This window comes from Pongo pygmaeus, chromosome 16 (genome assembly GCF_028885625.2).
Source record: "Pongo pygmaeus isolate AG05252 chromosome 16, NHGRI_mPonPyg2-v2.0_pri, whole genome shotgun sequence".
Lineage (NCBI taxonomy): Eukaryota > Metazoa > Chordata > Mammalia > Primates > Hominidae > Pongo > Pongo pygmaeus.
Window position 1 is genome coordinate 20,923,666 of NC_072389.2, and position 18,672 is coordinate 20,942,337.

The 18,672-nt window shown below is 38.6% G+C and overlaps 1 pseudogene; it reads right to left on the reverse strand.

Annotated features, from left to right (window-relative positions):
- The window catches only part of LOC129026621 (putative HERC2-like protein 3), a 147,073-nt pseudogene that overhangs the window by 108,877 nt on the left and 19,524 nt on the right, over window positions 1–18,672 (reverse strand).

The window sequence follows — 18,672 nt, forward strand, 5'->3', positions numbered from 1 at the left end:
ACCATGTTAGCCAGGATGGTCTCGATATCCTGACCTCGTGATCTGCCGCCTTGGCCTCCCAAAGTGTTGGGATTACAGGTGTGAGCCACTGCGCCTGGACTTAGTTGATTTTTCTATATGGTATGAAATAATTTCATTCTTCTTCATGTGGATATCTAGTTTTCCCAACACCATTTATTGAAGAGACGACTGTCTTTTCCCCGTGTTCTTGACAGCTTTGTAAAAAGTCAGTGGGCTGTAAATGTGTAGACTTATTTCGGAGCTCTGTATTCTGTTCCATCGGACAACTTGTCTGTTTTTATGCCATTGCCATTGTGTTTTGCTTACTACAGCTTTGTAGCATATTTTGAAGTCAGGTAGTATAATGCCTCCAGATTTGTTCTTTTTGATCAAGATTGCTTAATTTATTTGGGGTCTTTTATGGTTCCATACAAATTTCAGGATTGTTTTTTCTATTTCTGTGAAGAATGTCATTGAGATTTTGACAGAGATTACACTGAATCTGTAGATCACTTTGGGTAGTATCAACATTTTAATATTGTTTTTTCCAATCTATGAATATGGAATATCGTTCCATTTATTTGTGTCTTCTTCCATTTCTTTCATCGGTGTTTTATAGTTTTCATTGTAGAGATCTTTCACCTCCTTGGCTAAATGTATTCCTAGGTATTTTATTAGGGTTTCTCTTTCATTAGCACATTGCAGTATTAGGCATACAAGTCCTATACATGTTCTGTTAGATTTACACCTTAGCATTTAACTTTTTTGAATGATTATTAATGGCACTGTATTTTTAAATTTTGTTATCTATGTGCTCATCACTAGTAAGAGAAATACAATCAATTTCTGTATTTTTATTTTGTATCCAGGACCTTGCCAGACTCACTTTTTAGTTTTAGAAGTTACCTTGTAGATTCCTTGGAATTTTCTACGTGGACAAAAATGTCATCTGCAAACAAAGACAGTTTTATTTTTCTTCTCCTATGGTAAGAGTGGTGAGACAGACATCCCCACCTTATTCTATACCTTAGGGGGAAAGCATTCAGTCTTTCACTGCCAACTATAATATACAATATTAGTTCAAGGTTCTTAAATTTTTTATCAATTTGATATCTGTTTCTATTTTTCTGAGAGCTCTTCATGAATTGGTGACTTTGTCAAATATTTTTTCTGTATCGATTGATAAGATCCTATACATTTTTTCTTCCTTAGTCTATTAATTAGCTGGATTACATTGATTGACTTTCAAATACTGAAACAGCCTTACGTTCCTCTAATAAACCCCATTTGGTTATGGTGTATAATTCCTTTTATATATTTCTTAATACTTTTGACAGGATTGTATTAATAATTTTTACTTCTATATTCATGAGATATATTGGTTTGTTGTTTGCTTCTTTGTATAGTCTTTGTATGGTTTTGTATCAAAGTCATACTAGATTCATAAAATGAATTGGAAAGTATTCCTTCCCTTCTGTTTTCTGGAAGAAATTATATGGAATTGGTGTAAATTCTCCTTTAAATGCCTGGTAGAATTTGCCAGTGAAACCATCTAGGCCTTAAGACTGAGGGGAGAGTTTTTATATTATAAATTCAATTTTCCATAATAATTATGGTGTTATTTAAATTACTTATTTCATATTAAGGATATCTTTTGATTTCTCAGCCCCCAAAAAAGGTAAATCCTAAGATGGCAGTAGGGAATTCCTAGAAGCAACTCAATTAGCTCTGCAGAACTCACAAAAGACTTCAGAGGTGGTAAATCAGATACTTTTGAAAGCAGGATAAAGTTGGGGTCAAAACAGTATGACTGATTGAGTCTGTTTAAAAAGAGATTAAATCTCCAGCTGACCTCCCTTACTTTGGCATGACTGCATGTTATTATCTAAAGAGGGTAAAACAGCAATTTTCTGGAGCAAGAGATAACTGGGTACAATTAAGGGCAAGAGTACTATACTGAAAACAGGGATTAAATACAAATTAATGTATTTAATGCTGATATCCCAGCTTTCTGCCTCACTTCATTCCTAAAATATTGGACTCAGAATGGCCTTCACTGGGAAATCAAAGCATTTCAAAATAGAACACCTAAAGACATCATCAGGCAATGAGATATACTGGCCACATCGTCCTCCAGTTAAGCTCATAGCTCATTTTGTTAAACTTGAATAAACAAACAAGGATCACCAGAAATCTTAGAAAGACCTCTAACCTTAAATACAGTGACAAAAAAAAAATTTTTTAAGAAAAGGACTGTTGTGGGGTGGGGGAAGGTGGGGAGGGATAGCACTGGGAGATATACCTAATGCTAGATGACAAGTTAGTGGGTGCAGCGCACCAGCATGGCACATGTATACATATGTAACTAACCTGCACATTGCGCACATGTACCCTAAAACCTAAAGTATAATAATAATAAATTAAAAAAAAAGAAAGACCTATCCAGCCATTTTTTGCCCTGGAAAAGTCTCTAATATGTATGGTATTATGATTTCAATAAAAAGTTATATGTCACTAAAAAAAAAAAAAAAAAAAAGAAGAAAACAGCGATTTGGGAGGAACTGAGACTATGCAAGGTGAAGAAAATTTTCCTCCCAAACGTCTATTCATACTCTCAGAGATGAAACAGAAGATATTGCATCTGGGAATCAGGGACAGAATTCTATTTCTAAAAATTCAAGGAACAAAAAATAACTCAGGAAAAAAATATATGTATAGAAAGAAATAAAATACTTAGTAAAGAGAGTGAAAAAATAAATTTAGACAAATCTCCTGGAAGGCAGGGCAAATGAACAAAGAGAAAACTGGAAGATCTAATACCTGAATAATGGGAGTTTCAACATGAGAAAATAGAGGAACATGGCTGGGTGCAGTGGCTCATGCCTGTAATACCAACACTTTGGGAGGCTGAGGCTGGCAGATCACCTGAGGTCAGGAGTTTGAGACCAGCCTGGCCAACATGGTGAAACTCCATCTCTACTAACAAATACAAAAATTAGCCAGGCATGGTGGCATGTGCCTGTAGTCACAGCTACTTAGCAGGCTGAGGCAGGAGAGTTGCTTCAACCCAGGAGGCGGAGGCTGCAGTGAGCCGAGATCAAGCCACTGCACTCCAACGTGGGTGACAAGAGCAAGACTCCATCTCAAAAAAACAAAAAGAAAGAAAGAAAAGAAAATAGAGGAAAATGAATATAAGAAATCATCAAGGAAATATTTTAGGACTGAAGAGAATGAGTTTTTATAGTGAAGAACGCTCTGTCAAATACAACAAATGAAAATAGACCCACACCAAGGCATAACGTTAGGAAATTTCAGAACATTGGGGGAAAATGTATGTTTCTACATGCATCCAGAGAGGAGGGAAAAAGAGCAGGAAATCCAGATGCCTTTAGATATCTCAGTAACATTACTTGATGTTAGAATATGGAGCAAAGTCTTCAAATTTCTGAGGGAAAATCATTTCTACATAACTATTTACATGGAAAAATCATGATTCAAGTTTGAGAAGAAAATAAAGATCTTTTCAGATAAGCAGGAAGCTTCTGGAGAATGTATCCACAAAAATGAGGAGGAAGAAGGAAGGTGATTAGGAAACAGGAGATCTAACACAGGAAAGAGGTAAATGACCCTCCCAGGATGACAGAAAAATGAGATTCCAAGACGCCTCCTGAATTTCTTGTTAGACAGCAAGTAGCTCAGCTAAAGGTTAAGAATTCTCCAGAAGAAGGGTCTAAAAGAAAATTAAAGTGAATGAAAATCAGAAAAGTGAATGAAATTAGTTAAGTGAAAATTAGAATGATGACATTTTTCTGAATTAGTGATAAGCATGTAAAAACTAAGAAAACAAGCAAATAAAAAAGCAACGTAATTATTGACTCTAGTGGAAAAAAAACTCAGGAAAGGAAAAATAATTGCAGTATATTACATGACATAGCTGTGAATAGTATAGAGGCATAATTTAATAATATGTCTTTATGATAATAATATACCTTCATAATAGTTTAATGAAGGCATTAATAATAATATGCCTTCATAATAATTTAAACACTGCATTTTGGCCCAGTCAAAGTTATATAAAACTCTGGGGTATGGGACTGGAAGACAGACTGGAGGGAGAGGTTGAGAAAGGAGAAAGAGGAGGGGGAGGGGGAGAGAGAAAGGAAGAGAAAGGAGCAGGAGGTGTGAAAAATTGTTAAATCTTCATCTTCTATAGTATGACTCTAATGAGTAGTACCTACAACTGAAAGATCAAGAAGCAGTAATATAAACATGTTATTTAGAAATATAGATAAAACACCAAGAGAATCAGATAGAATTGTTAACAGTAGTTGCCCCGGCTGGGTGAGGAAATGGGAGGAAGGGAATCATGAGGCTGTTGTTTTTCACCTCAAGCCTACATGAGTCATTTGGCTCTTTAAACTATATACATGTGCATTGTTGAAAAAAATGATGTTTTTAAATATTTGTTAAAAGTCCATACTCCCCAACATAGCTTTCAATATTCTTCATAGAATTACCCATCCTTACCTATCCCACAGGCCCATACTATAGTCATGCAGTTTTTTTTATCAACCCAGAAATTCATTACTTCACTTCTCTATTAATTTATGGAATAAAGTGTATTCAATTTATACCATACAGCAATAATAATGTGGGCGCAGCATAAAGAGATGAATGACACCATCTATGCCACCTAAAATTTTGTCTCAATTGTGGAAACAGAAAAATAAAACAATACAGTGGAATAAACACTCTCACAACGGTATTCATGAGATCCTACAGAAACACTAGAAGAATCGCCCCTGTCCTAGTAAAGAGTGAGAATTGCCAATGAATGCAAAAGGAAGAAATGAGGACTCAAAAGGCATTTTTGTGATCAACCATGTGTCAACCAGAACAAGGAGAAAAGCATGATTTAGGCGGAAAGAAGAGCATTGGCAAAAAAGATGCAAGGCGATCGTGAGCACGCACTCATTTATTTACTCCTTCAATAAATGCTATTTGGGTCCTCATCACATGTGAGAAACTATGTAAGATCTTGGAATGATGAAGTCCTCCTTTCTCAAAAAGAGGTCCGAATTTGCCAACAATTTTAGTACTATAATGGATGCAAGGAAGCACAAAACAGGAAGACCAAAGTTTAACCAGTCAAGATAGGCTTCCTAAAAGAGCATGACCTTGAAGAATAAGTAAGAATTAGCCAGATATCACATAAAAATAGACAAAAAAATACAGGATAAGATGCAGGTGGTTAAAACAACAGACACATAAAAGGGGCAGGTTTGAAGTGAAGGAAAGAATATTAGGTAATAAATAATGCCATAGCAGTATTTAAAACGTCACTAGGTTGGGTACAAAAATATAGTTCAATAGAATGAATAAGATCTAGTATTTGATAGCACAATAGGGTGATTACAGTCAACAACCATTTATTGTATGTTTTAAAATAACTAAAAGAGTATAATTGGAATGTGTATAACACAAAGAAATGATAAATCCTTAAAGGGACGAATACCCCATTTACCCTGCTGTGATTATTATGCATTGTATTACTGCATCAAAATATCTCACATTCCGCATAAATATATACACCTACGTACCCATCAAAATAAAAAATAAAAATAAACAAAGAACTCCACTAGAAGTTAATAGATCAGAAAAAAAGTTCAGGCCAGGCGTGGTGGCTCACGCTTGTAATCCCAACACTTCGGGAGTCCAAGGACTGCGGATCACTGGAGGTCAGGAATTTGAGACCAGCCTGGTCAACATAGTGAAACCCCATCTCTGCTAAAAATACAAAAATTAGGTGGGCGTGGTGGTGCACACCTGTACTCTCAGCACTCTGGGAGGCCGAGGCGGGCAAATCACTTGAGGTCAGGAGTTTGAGACCAGCCTGGCCAACATGGTGAAACCCCATCTCTACTAAAAATACAAAAATTAGCTGGGTGTGGTGGCACATGTCTGTAACTCCAGTTACGTGGGAGGCTGAGGCAGAAGAATCACTTGAACCTAGGAGGCAGAGGTTGCAGTGAGCTGAGATCGCACCACTGTACTCAAGCCTGGGTGACAGAGTGAGACTGTCTCAAAAAAAAGAAAAAAGTTCAAGTTACAGCTTGAAAATCACCCCTACGTGCACAGAAAAAGAAAAAAAAAGAGGCAAGTAATTAAAGAGAACATGATAAATGTGGAAGACAGACAGAAGTTACTGGTATTAATGAAGAAAAATCCAGAACAAATGGGTAAGAACCAACAGTGAATAATATAATAGAAGAAAAATCTTCCTACCACAGAGAAGGATCTAAATCTGTACCAAAAAGTTGGTCACCATGTGCCAGGGTAAAATAAATAATATGACACTGACATCTAGACATGGCCTTATAAAACTCTTGAACTTAAGGGAAAAAATAGACTCCTATGGGCAGACAGGTTATCTAAAAAATAGGTTATCTACAAAAAACCCAGCTGGCCTGGGAGGTCTATAAGCAACACCATATACCAAGCTTTATGGAAAAGGAACTATCAAGTCTTAAAAGGAAAAGGTTGTATCTTAGGAATTTTATACTCAAATAAGCCATTCACTGTTTATGTGTGAAAGCAAGAAAAAGTCATTTTCAGATATATAAGAACTCAAAGTATAAGACCTACAACTTTTTCCTGAAATTAAAAAGTCTATAAAATTTTGCTGCTTGAAGTGTGGTCCATGGACAGACAGCACTGACATCACCTGGGAATCTGTTAGAAATGAAAGCTCTTGGGCCTCATTCCAGATCTACTGAATCAAAGTTTAGATTTTAACAAGATCCCTAGGTGATTCATATGCACACTAAAATTCCAGAAGCAAAGCTCAAAATATATCTCTGCCAACAAAGCTATCATTCAACCTGAAGAACTGAATGCTCAAAGGAAGAAATGGGGACTCAAAGCAGCAATTGACAATCAGCATTGAAATAATGCTGCTTGTCTGCATGCACACACAATTAAGATAGACAGTGAGTGTTGAAATGATGTGTACACACACACAATTAAGTTTCAACCATGCTTTGATGTATTACTATGAAAGAAAAGATATAAAGAAAAAAACTGCCAATAAACTGAAGATAAAATCCCAAATTCTAATAAACTCAAGAAATGGGAATAAAGAAAAAAAAGCCTAAGTAGTCATCATTTTACATAAGGAGAAATCAAAAGAAATTACTAATGACAGAGATAGTTATAAAATAATTATTAAAATGTGGTTTTTAAGTATATATTTAATCATCAGTAAAATAAAAACAAGATATGTGTATAATTTCCAAATTAGCAGAGGTAAAATTTCAGGGAAAATTTTAGGGAAAATGAAGAGAGGAGGAAAGATTTTAAATAGAGATGGTAATCGGAGCATATATATTGAACTTCCCCCTTACAAATTCCCATTGAAATGACTATGTTAATAAGTGAATAACTCTGTATCATACCTGGAAATTCACAGAAGTTATACACAAGGCAGAAACTTTAGGTGATTATTGCTATACATAGGGTAAGTAAGACTGAATTAAAAGAGAGCACATAAACTATTCACTGTACATAAAGGAGAAGTCTGCCTTTGAAGTAAAGAAGAGATCTACAAGAGAATCCACCAATTCCCACTACATTAGAGTGGCAGGTGATATAGCCAATTCCTGCCAATCAATGGCATGGGGGCAGTTAGTCTAAGACAAAAGTGTAAGGGCCCATAAGGTCTCACTCAGTGAGGGCCCCTGTAAACCACTCAGTGCCTACATGGGATAGGGTATTCTGGAGCGATGAAATAAAATGCAGACACTCCAGAAACTATCTCCAAATGAAGGAAAGCCACAAAATAATAAAAAACGAGATTCACTGACACAAAGGCAATGTTTCTTCTTGTGAATGCCTTCAGCTGCAGCAGCCATAATAACATAAAGCTGCAACAGGTCTAAAGCAGCAATTCTTTAGGCAGAAGAAGGGCATTTTTCCCACAGGCAGCCATAACTGAATTAACAAGGGACTTGATCAAACTTTGACTCTAATCCAGATCCCTGATATTTGAAGTAAAGGAATGTGGACACACACACATACACACACACAGTATTTGAAGTAAAGGAATGTGGTCACACACACACACACACACACAGAGTATATATGCAGATACTTTTAAAATTTGCTCTTCCATTTTTTTTTTAACTTCTTAAATGACAGCTTGCACCACTGTTTTTTTTTTCAACCAATTTTTCTTTTCTAATATGTGTATTCAGGGCTATTAAACTTCCGTATAAGGGTGAATTTAGATGTATCCCCATGTTTTAATATATTATATTTTCATGATTCCTCTATTTCTGCTAATGCTTCTTCCTTTAAATTCTACTTTGTCTGATATTAGTACAGGTACATCAATTTTCTTTTCATTTTGGTTCACATTATAGCTTTTTTCCATCCTTTTATTTTCAGTCTTTCGGTATCCTTGTATTTAAGGTTTGACTCTAGTAAACCACATAAATTTTGTTTTATAGTCTAACAATCTTTTGTCTTTTAACCGAAGTAATTAGTCCATTTACATCTAATGTAAAATATATATTCTGGGGTTCAAATCTACCGTTTTACAATTTGTCACAATTGCACTATGTTCTTTTTTCTCTCCTTTCTTGAACCCTTTTGGATCAATCAAGTATTTTAGCATGATTCTGTTTGCCCTTGTGATATCTGAATAGCTACACATTTTTTTATTTTGCTTTTAATGGTAACCTTAGAAATTTAACATGCATCCCAGACTTTTAAAAGTTGAAGGTAAATTGTCTATGTTTACATTTTTCTGAACAATTCAACGACATTTGAACACTTTAAATTCATTTTACTCTCTTCTGAATTTTATATTATTGTTTCCATGTTTTTAAAGTTTCTACTTATATTTAAACTCCAGAAAACACTATTGCACTAAACAGTGTGTGTGTGTGTGTGTGTATATATATATATATATATATATATATGTATATATATATATATATGTATATATATGCATGCTATCCATTGCTCTTTTATAATTTAACTTTTATTTTAAGTTCAGAGGTATGTGTGCAGCTTTGTTATATAGGTAAACTTTTGCCATGGGGGTTTGTTGGACAGATTATTTTGTCACCCAAGTATTAAGTCTAGTACTCATTAGTTATTTTTCCTGATCCTCTACCTTCTCTCACCTTCCACCCTCCAATATGTCCCAGTCAATGTTGTTCCCCTGTATTTGTCCATGTGTTTTCATAGTTTAGCTTCCACTTTTAAGTGATAACAAGTGGTATTTGGTTTTCCATTCCTGCACTGGTTTGCTAAAGATAATGGCCTCCAGCTGGAGGAATGAAGCTTCCTCCAGCTTCATTCCTGCACAAGACATGAGCTCATTCTTTTTATGGCTGCATAATATTCCATGGTGCATATGTACCACATTTTCTTTATCTAGTTTACAATTTTTTTTTTTTTGAGGAGGAGGAGTCTCACTCTGTCGCCAAGGCTGGAGTACAGTGGCATGATCTCCACTCACTGCAACCTCCACCTCCCATGTTCAAGAGATTCTCTTGCTTCAGCCTCCTGAGTAGCTGGAATTACAGGCACCCGCCACCATGCCCGGCTAATTTTTGTATTTTTAGTAGAGATGGGGTTTCACCATGTTGGCCAGGCTGGTCTTGAATTCCTGACCTCAGGGGATCCACCCGCCTCAGCCTCCCAAAATGCTGGGATTACAGGCATGAGCCACCACGCCTGGCCCCAGTCTACAAGTGATGGGAATTTAGGTTGATTCCATGTCTTTGCTATTGTGAATAGTGCTACAGTGAACACATACATGCAAGTGTCTTTATAATCAAATAATTTATATTACTTTGCATATATACCCAGTAATGGGATTTTTGGGTCTAACGGTATTTCTGTTTTTAGGTCTCTGAGCAGTCACCACACTGTCTTCCACAAAGATTGAACTAATTTACACTCCCACCAACAGTGTATAAATGTTCCTTTTTCTCCACAATCTCACCAGCATCTGTTACTTACTGACTTTTTAGTAACAGCCAGTCTGAATGGTGTGACATGTTATCACATTGTGGTTTTGATTTTTATTTCTCTAATGATCAATGATGAGCTTTTTGTTCGTGTGACTTTTGGCCACATGTCTTCTCTTGAAAAATGTCTGTTCATGTCCTTTGCCCACTTTTTAATGGAGTTGTTTTTTTCTTGTAAATTTAAGTTCCTTTGTCAGATACATAGTTTACAAAATTTTTCTCCCATTCTGTAGGCTGTCTGTTCACTCTACTGATGGTTTCCTTTGCTGTGCAGAAACTTACTAGTTTAATTAGATCTCATTTTTGAATTTCTGCTTTTATTGCAACTGCTTTTGGTGTCTTCATCATGTAATCTTTGCCTATTCCAATGTCCATAATGGTATTGCCTAGGTTGTCTTCCAGGGTTTGTATAGTATTGGGTTTTACATTTAAGCCTTTAATCCATCTTGAGTTAATTTTTGTATATCATGTATAGAATTGATCCATTTTCAATCTTCTGCATATGGCTACCCATTTATCTCGGCACCAATTGTTGAATAAGAAATCCGTTCTCCATTGCTTGTTTTTGTCAGATTTGTCAAGATCAGAAGTTGTAGGTGTGTGGCCTTATTTCTAGGGTCTCTATTTTGTTCCATTAGTCTATGTGTCCATTTTTGCACCAGTATCATGATGTTTTGGTTATGGTAGACCTGAAATACAGTTGTAAGTCAGGTGGCATGATGCCTCCGGCTTCGCTCTTTTTGTTTAGGATTGCCTTGGCTATTCAGGCTGTTTTTTGGTTCCATATGGATGTTACAATAGTTTTTTTTTCTAGTTCTGTAAAGAATTTCAATGACTTGAATAGAAATAGCATCGAATCTATAAATTGCTTTGGGCAGTATGGCCATTTTAACAATATTGATTCTTTCTATCCATGAGCATAGGATGTTTTTCCATTTGTTTCTGTCATCTTATTTCTTCAAGTGGTGTTTTGTAGTTATCCTTGTAGAAATATTCTACCTCCCTGGTTAGCTGTATTCCTAGGTATTTTGTTTTGTGTGTGTGACAACTGTCAATGGGATTGTGTTCCTGATTTGGCTCTTGGCTTGACTGTTGGTGTATAAGAATGTTAATGATTTTTGCACACTGATTTTGTATCCTGAGACTTCGCTGAAGTTATCAGCTTAGGGAGGTTTTGGCCTGAGACTATGGAGTTTTCCAGATATAGGATATGTCATCTGCCAACAGGGATAGTTTAACTTCCTCTCTTCCTATTTAAATGCTCTTTATTTCTTTCTCTTGTCTGACTGCCTCATCCAAAACTTCTAGCACTATGTTGAATAGGAGTAGTGAGAGATGGCATCCTTGTCTTGTGCTGGTTTTCAAGGAGAATGCTTCCAGCTTTCACCCATTCGGTATGATGTTGACTGTGGGTTTGTCATAGATGGCTCTTATTATTTTGATATATGTTCCTTGAATACCTACTTCATTAAGAAGTTTTTTTTTTTTTTTTTTGAAATGGAGTTTCACTCTTGTCGCCCACGCTACAGTGCAATGGCAGGATCTCGGCTCACTGCGACCTCTGCCTCCTGGGTTCAAGTGATTCTCCTGCCTCAGCCTCCCAAGTAGCTGGGATTACAGGTGCCCGCCACCATGCCCAGCTAATTTTTCTATTTTTAATAGAGACATGGTTTCACCATGTTGGTCAGGCTGGTCTTGAATTCCTGACCTCAGGGGATCCACCCGCCTCAGCCTCCCAAAGTGCTAGGATTACAGGCGTGAGCCACCACACCTGGCTCACTGATCTTTTGAATGGTTTTTTGGGTCTCAATCTCCTTCAGTTCAGCTCTGATTTATTTCTTGTCTTCTGCTAGCTTTGGGATTGGTTTGCTCTTGGTTCTCTAGTTCTTTCAGTTGTGATGTTAGGTTGTTAAATTGAGATCTTTCTAACTTTTCAATGTGGGCATTTAGTGCTATAAATATCCCTCTTAACATTCACCTTAGCTGTGTCCCAGAAATTCTGGCATGTTGTATCTTTGTTCTCATTAGTTTCAAATAACTTCTTGATTTCTGCCCTAAATTCATTATTTACCCCAAAGTCATTCAGAAGCAGGTTATTCAATTTCCATGTGATTGCATGGTTTTAAGTGATTTTTTTAGTCTTTTTTTCTAATTTGATTGTGCTGTGGTCTGAGAGTTTTTTTTGTTTTTGTTTTTTTTTTTTTTTTTGAGATGGAGTCTCACTCTGTCGCCCAGGCTGGAGTGCAGTGGTGCGATCTCGGCTCACTGCAAGCTCTGCCTCCTGGGTTCACACCATTCTCCTGCCTCAGCCTCCCAAGTAGCTGGGACTACAGGCGCCCGCTGCCACACCTGGCTAATTTTTTGTATTTTTAGTAGAGACGGGGTTTCATTGTGTTAGCCAGGATGGTCTCGATCTCCTGACCTTGTGATCCTCCTGCCTCGGCCTCCCAAAGTGCTGGGATTACAGGCATGAGCCACCATGCCCAGCCAAGATTGTTTTTTGTGATTTCAGTTCTTTTGCATCTGCTAAGGAGCGTTTTACTTTCAATTATGTGATCAATTTTAGAGTAAGTGCCATGTGGTGATGAGAAGAATGTATATTCTGTTGTTTTGGGGTAGAGAGTTCTGTAGATGTCTATCAGGTTCATTTGATCCAGTGCTGAGTTCAGGTACTGAATATCTTTGTTAATTTTCTGTCTTGATGATCTGTCTAGTATTGTCAGTGGGGTGTTAGAGTCTTTTATTATTACTGTGAGGGAGTCTAAATCTCTTTGAAGGTCTCTAAGAACTTGCTTTATGAATCTGGGTGCTGCTGTGTTGGGTGCCTATATATTTAGGATAGTTCAGTCTTCTTGTTGAATTGAACACTTTACCATTAAGTAATACCCTTCGTCTTTTTAAATTTTTCTGGTTTGAAGTCTGTTTTGTGTGAAACTAAGATTGCAACCTCTGCTTTTTTTCTGTTTTCCATTTTTCTGGTAGATTTTTCTCCATCCGTTTATTTGAGCCTATGTGTGTCACTGAATGTGAAATGAGTCTCTTGAAGACAAGCATACCAGTGGGTCTTGGTTCTTTATCCAGCTTGCTACTCTGTATCTTTTAATTAGGGCATTTAGCCCACTTACATTCAAGGTTAGTATTGATATGTATGGATTTGATCCTGTCATTATGATGTTAGCTGGTTATTTTGCAGACTTGTTTATGTGGTTGCTTTATAATGTCACTGGTCTGTGTTCTTCAGTATGTTTTTGTAGTGGCTGGTAATGGTCTTTCCTTTCCATATTTAGTGCTTCCTTCAGGAGCTCTTATAAGGCAGATCTGATGGTAACAAATTATCTCAGCATCTGCTTGTCTGAAAAGGATCATATTTATTATTCACTTATGAAGCTTAATTTGGCTGGATATGAAATTCTGGGTTGGAATTTATTTTAAGAATGTTGAATACTGGCCCAGAATCTCTTCTTGCTTGTAAGGTTTCAGCTGAGAAGTCTGCTGTTAGTCAATGAGCTTCCCTTTGTAGGTGACCTGACCTTTCTCTCTGTCTTTAACATTTTTTCTCTCGTTTCAACCTTGGAGGATCTAATGGCTATGTCTCTTGGGATGATCTTCTTGGGAAGTATTTTGCTGGGATTCTCTGCATTTCCTGAATTTGAATGTTGGCCTGTATAGCTAGCTGGGTTCATCCATGAAGTTCTCATGGACGATATCCTGAAATATGTTTTCCAAGTTGGTTCCATTATTCCCCTCTTTTTCAGGGACACCAATAAGTTGTAGATTTGGTCTCTTTACATGATCTCATATTTCTCAGAGGTTTTGTTCATTCCTTTCATTCTTTCTTCTCTATTCTTGTCTGACTGTCTCATTTCAGAAAGCCAGTCTTAAGCTCTGAGAGTCTTTCCTCCACTTGGTCTATTCTGCTATTAATACTTGTGATTGCATTATGAAATTCTTGTAGGGTGTTTTTCAGCTCTCTCAGTTCAGTTACATACTCTTCTATACTGGTTATTTGGTCTGCCAGTTCCACTATTGTTTTATAATGGTTTTTAGCTTCCGTGGACTGGGTTTCAACATACTGCTATAGCCTAAGGATCTTCATTTCTGTCCGTATTCTGAACTCTGTTTCTGTGACTTCATCCACCTCAACCTGGTTCAGAACCCTTGCTGGAGAGGCAAGGTGGTCATCTGTTGGAAAGAAGGCGCTCTGGCTTTTTGAGTTGTCAGGGTTCTTGTGCTGATTCTTTCTTATCTTTGTGGGCTTATCTTCCTTTAATCCTTGAGGTTGCTGACTTTTTGCATAATTTTGTTTCTTTTATACTATTTTTTAATGACCTTGAGGGCTTGATTCTAGTATAAGGTGGATCCAGCCAACTGGCTTCATTTATGAAAGATTTTAGGGGGCCAACACTCAGCTCCCAATACCTGGACTGGATGTTCTAATTCTGGGGTACTTGTATTGGGTCTCAACTTTGTTCTCTGGATCCTTGATGTTAGGAATCCACTGCACTGCGGGGGCCAAATGCTTTTGGACTGCCGGTCATTACACTCTGATGGCTGATGTCAGCCAAAGCATTTCATAGCACGATGACAGAGGGATCCATCCTCATTTGCACATATCAGCAGCAGTGGTAGTGGCAGCTATGGTGGAGTGCTAGCAGGTGCCGGGGGTCCTGCCTCTCTGTGGGCATTCACCACAGTGGCAGAGGCAGTGCAGCTGGGGGTGGGCAGGAGGCCCCTGTTGGTGACTGTGTGTTCAGTCATGCTGGAGGTGGTGTTGGCTCAGGGATGGGGCACTGGCAGGTGCAGGTCTGAGTGCCTTCTGTGTGCCCCACAAGTAGGAGTGGTTGCTCAGGGTGGGGCAGGATCCACTGTTCTCTGCACAGTGTTAGCCCAGGGTGGGATGCTGGCTGACTCTGTGCCCACCAAGGCTCTGTCTGCAGTGGCAGTCAGCAGGGGACTGCCCATTCTGCTTACTCTCATCTAATTGCTCTCCAGGCCTAAAAGGCTGTTTTCATTTCCTGCTTCAGGATATTTACATATGCTGCTCCCACTATCTGAAATTTTTTGGTCTCATAACCCTTCCCATCACATAATTGATTTCTTCTTAGCAGTAATATCTCAGCATATACATGCCCCAGGACAGAGGGCTTCCCTGACCATTTTATGGATTTTCTTAACACAATTTTTTTTTTTTGAGACGGAGTTTCACCCTTATTGCCCGGGCTGGAGTGCAATGGTGCAATCTCAGCTCACGGAAACCTCCACCTCCCGAGTTCAAGCAATTCTCCTACCTCAGCCTCCTGAGTAGCTGGAATTATAGGCATGTGCCACCATGCCCAGCTAATTTTGTATTTTTAGTAGAGATGGGCTTTCTCCATGTTGGTCAGGCTGGTCTCGAACTCCTGACCTCAGATGATCCACCCGCCTCAGCCTCCCAAAGTGCTGGGATTACAGGTGTGAGCCACTGCGCCTGGCCAGTGACACAATTTTTAATTATATATAATTTGATTGTTTACTTGTTTGTTGTTTGTCTCCTTAGATGTAAGAACTTTGAAGGCAGGATATGTGTTAGCTTAATTCACTGGAGTTAAACTCCTTACTCACATCAAGGGAATTAAAAGGATCTGGAGCCAGAGACTTACAGGAAGAACTTCTGAGGATTTCACTGAGAAAGGTGTGCTGTGAGCCTACCTCTCATTCTGCTCCATCAAGGAGAAGGGATGAGGGTTTCAGTCTGCTAGCCCCAAATCAAGAGGAAGAAATTTTAAGGACAGCACTTGAAGAGTTCAATATGTGTCACCAACAGTTGGTTGGTGTTTAATTCACACCTGAGAAATTTAAGGGCTGAGAGAACAGCTACAGCAGCCCATGTAAGCAGAGTAGGTGTTGCAGCACTGGCTCCCTGGACTTGAAGAGTTTGCTTAGCAAAGTTTACATGAGGGTTTCCTGTGAACCAGATGTGGGCATGTGCGTGAGTTCCAGCATGTGGTTGTCTTAAGAACTTACCAGGATGGCCACAGAGGGGTTAGCACATGTAAATAGGGAGAAGCTGGGGGCACGTCTAGCAGTCTCAGAGCTGAGGAAAGAGCAATATTACCAAGCCAAAGTGTTGTGAATAGCACATTTCAAGGGAATTGGAGGCAAGAAATCCCAAGGAATTTGGGAGGGCAAAGGCAATTTCTCAAAAAATCCATCAAAGTGCTCACAACAGTCAGCTTAAGACACTTGCCAAACAGAGAACACCAATACCTGCTCTCAACAATAAAGCCAAGAACTCTCCTGCCTCCCTTTCCTCTCCTCTTGCCCAAGTCTCCCCTTCTGAGTACGAGTAGAAAAGATGGAAGAAGTTGAGCAACTGCCCTTCCCTACCTTCAGCCTTATGGAGATATATCACTTGGCAAAATTATGTTCCAAGCAAAATCAAAGAAATTTTAAAAATGAACCAAATAATAAATAAATATGTGAACATTTTAGTTGTATGACAATAGGATGAAAGTGGTTATTCATGGTCCTTAATATATTCCTCTAAATTCTTTTTAACAAATGCAAGTACATACTAGAAAAAATAAAAAAAGACCAATGCAAATAAATCCCACTCCTTTCCCACTCTAACCCTACCACTAATTGCAAATTATTCAGACTTCTCAGACTTGAAGTTTAGAAAGAGATGCCAAAGTTCTCCCTTCCCTACTCATTCCCAGACTGGAAACTTCTCTCCCATGTGGCTGGCCAGCAGTGGGAAAGAACTCACCCTTTACATAAGAAGCCCCCTGGCCGGGCATGGTGGCTCATTACAGAATCCCAGCACTTTGGGAGGCCGAGGCAGATGGATCATTCAGGTCAGGAGTTCAAGACCAGCCTGGCCAATATGGTGAAACCCCGTCTCTATTAAAAATACAAAAATTAGCCTGGCATGGTGGCAGGCACCTGTAATCCCAGCTACTTGGGAGGCTGAGGCAGGAGAATTGCATGAACCTGGGAGGCGGAGGTTTCAGTGAGCCCAGATACCGCCACTGCACCCCAGTCTGGGAAAGAGTGAGACTCCGTCTCCAAAAAAAAAAAAAAAAGCCTCCTCCCCTTGCCCACAGGGTGTAGCTCTCCTATTGCAGCCTCCTTGGCAGAATAAATATATCTCAATACAGCATGATACCTCATCATTCTTCCACACAGCATGACACAGAATACCAGGGCCTATATCTGCTCACCAAGGTGGAAATATGGGGAAGCAGGCATAACACTTTCTCTTTGCAAGAATAATCCCTGGATTTAGTTCACCAATGCTTTACTGAAGTTTCCATGCTCTGAGTTAGAACTCACCCTGGGGGAATGCTACTATAGTACCTCCAGCAACCTTCCCAGGCCTTCCTGGAGTAGACCAGTGAGTCTTTCTTCTCAAAGGCCACATGTACAGTCTCTCATCTGCCCTGCTCTGCATTGTCTCAAGGAAACTGGAGGACATACTTGGTCACTGTTTAATGTATGGTAGAACAGTGACCTCAACGAAATCCAAACTCCAGCCAAAATGTACTCTCCCTGCATTTCTACTCTATATCTTGAAGCTAATTGGCAAAGGCCAATTTATTCTTTTGCCTAACAATATCCCAAATCTGAAGATGACTGACATAATCTTGGAATCTTCTTTTGTACAAGACTAGCATGCCAGATTCCATCAATCTGGGGCTCTGTCTTACCTAGGAGCTGATGCAAAATCATTGACTGGGAATTAAACTGTCCCATAAAGAATTACCTTAAAGTGTCTCAAAAACAGTGATAAGCACAGGCTTATTACAAATTTACAGATTTTTAAAAAATAAGCTGATTTTACATTTTTGCAAATATTATTTAACATAAATATATCTAAAATGTGAAAACAGAACTTGCATCATGTTCTTAATCAATGGGTTGCTCAGAATAGATGAACAAGAACTGGATTAAATTGCAGCAACCCAAGGGCAGAACTCAGAAGACTTGACCTCTTGCCCCAACTCTTGACAACTTTAAACCAGTGACTTAAAGTGCCAGGATTTCCTTTCCTCAAAGCCCAAAGCGTCCAGTGCTCCTGGGTCCTGTGTGCAACATGGCGATACCCACGAAAACTGGACCATTGCTGCTTAAATATGTTAACCTAGGTTGACTAACATTTAGACAAAGCAAATGTTACACCATCATCACAGTACATTCCAAAGCCAAATAAAGTTATCTCTTCTCTCCACCCATCCAGAGGCACTGCCACATTCCACATGCAGGAGCAAGTGAAGCCACCACTGACCTTCCGGTCAAACATCTCCGCAGAGAATATGACACTCCTCCCCCACAGGTCCGGAAGCAATCACTCCAGTTGCCCCAAGCATCCCAGTTGCCATCTTTGTCTTCATCTGAATGAGTGTTTCTTGAGGTCTAGATATTAAAAAGCAAACAAACAAAAAAAAACCACACAATAAATTATAAGCAAATGTGGTAGAAATAGCCCAAAGCTTCCCCAGTTATTCTAGAGTCACCTTTTTTTTTAATTGAGACAGAGTTTTGATCTTATTGCCCAGGAGTGCAATGGCACAATCTCGGCTTGCCGCAACCTCCTCCTTCTGGGTTCAAGCAATTCTCCTGCCTCAGCCTCCTGAGTAGCTGGGATTACAGG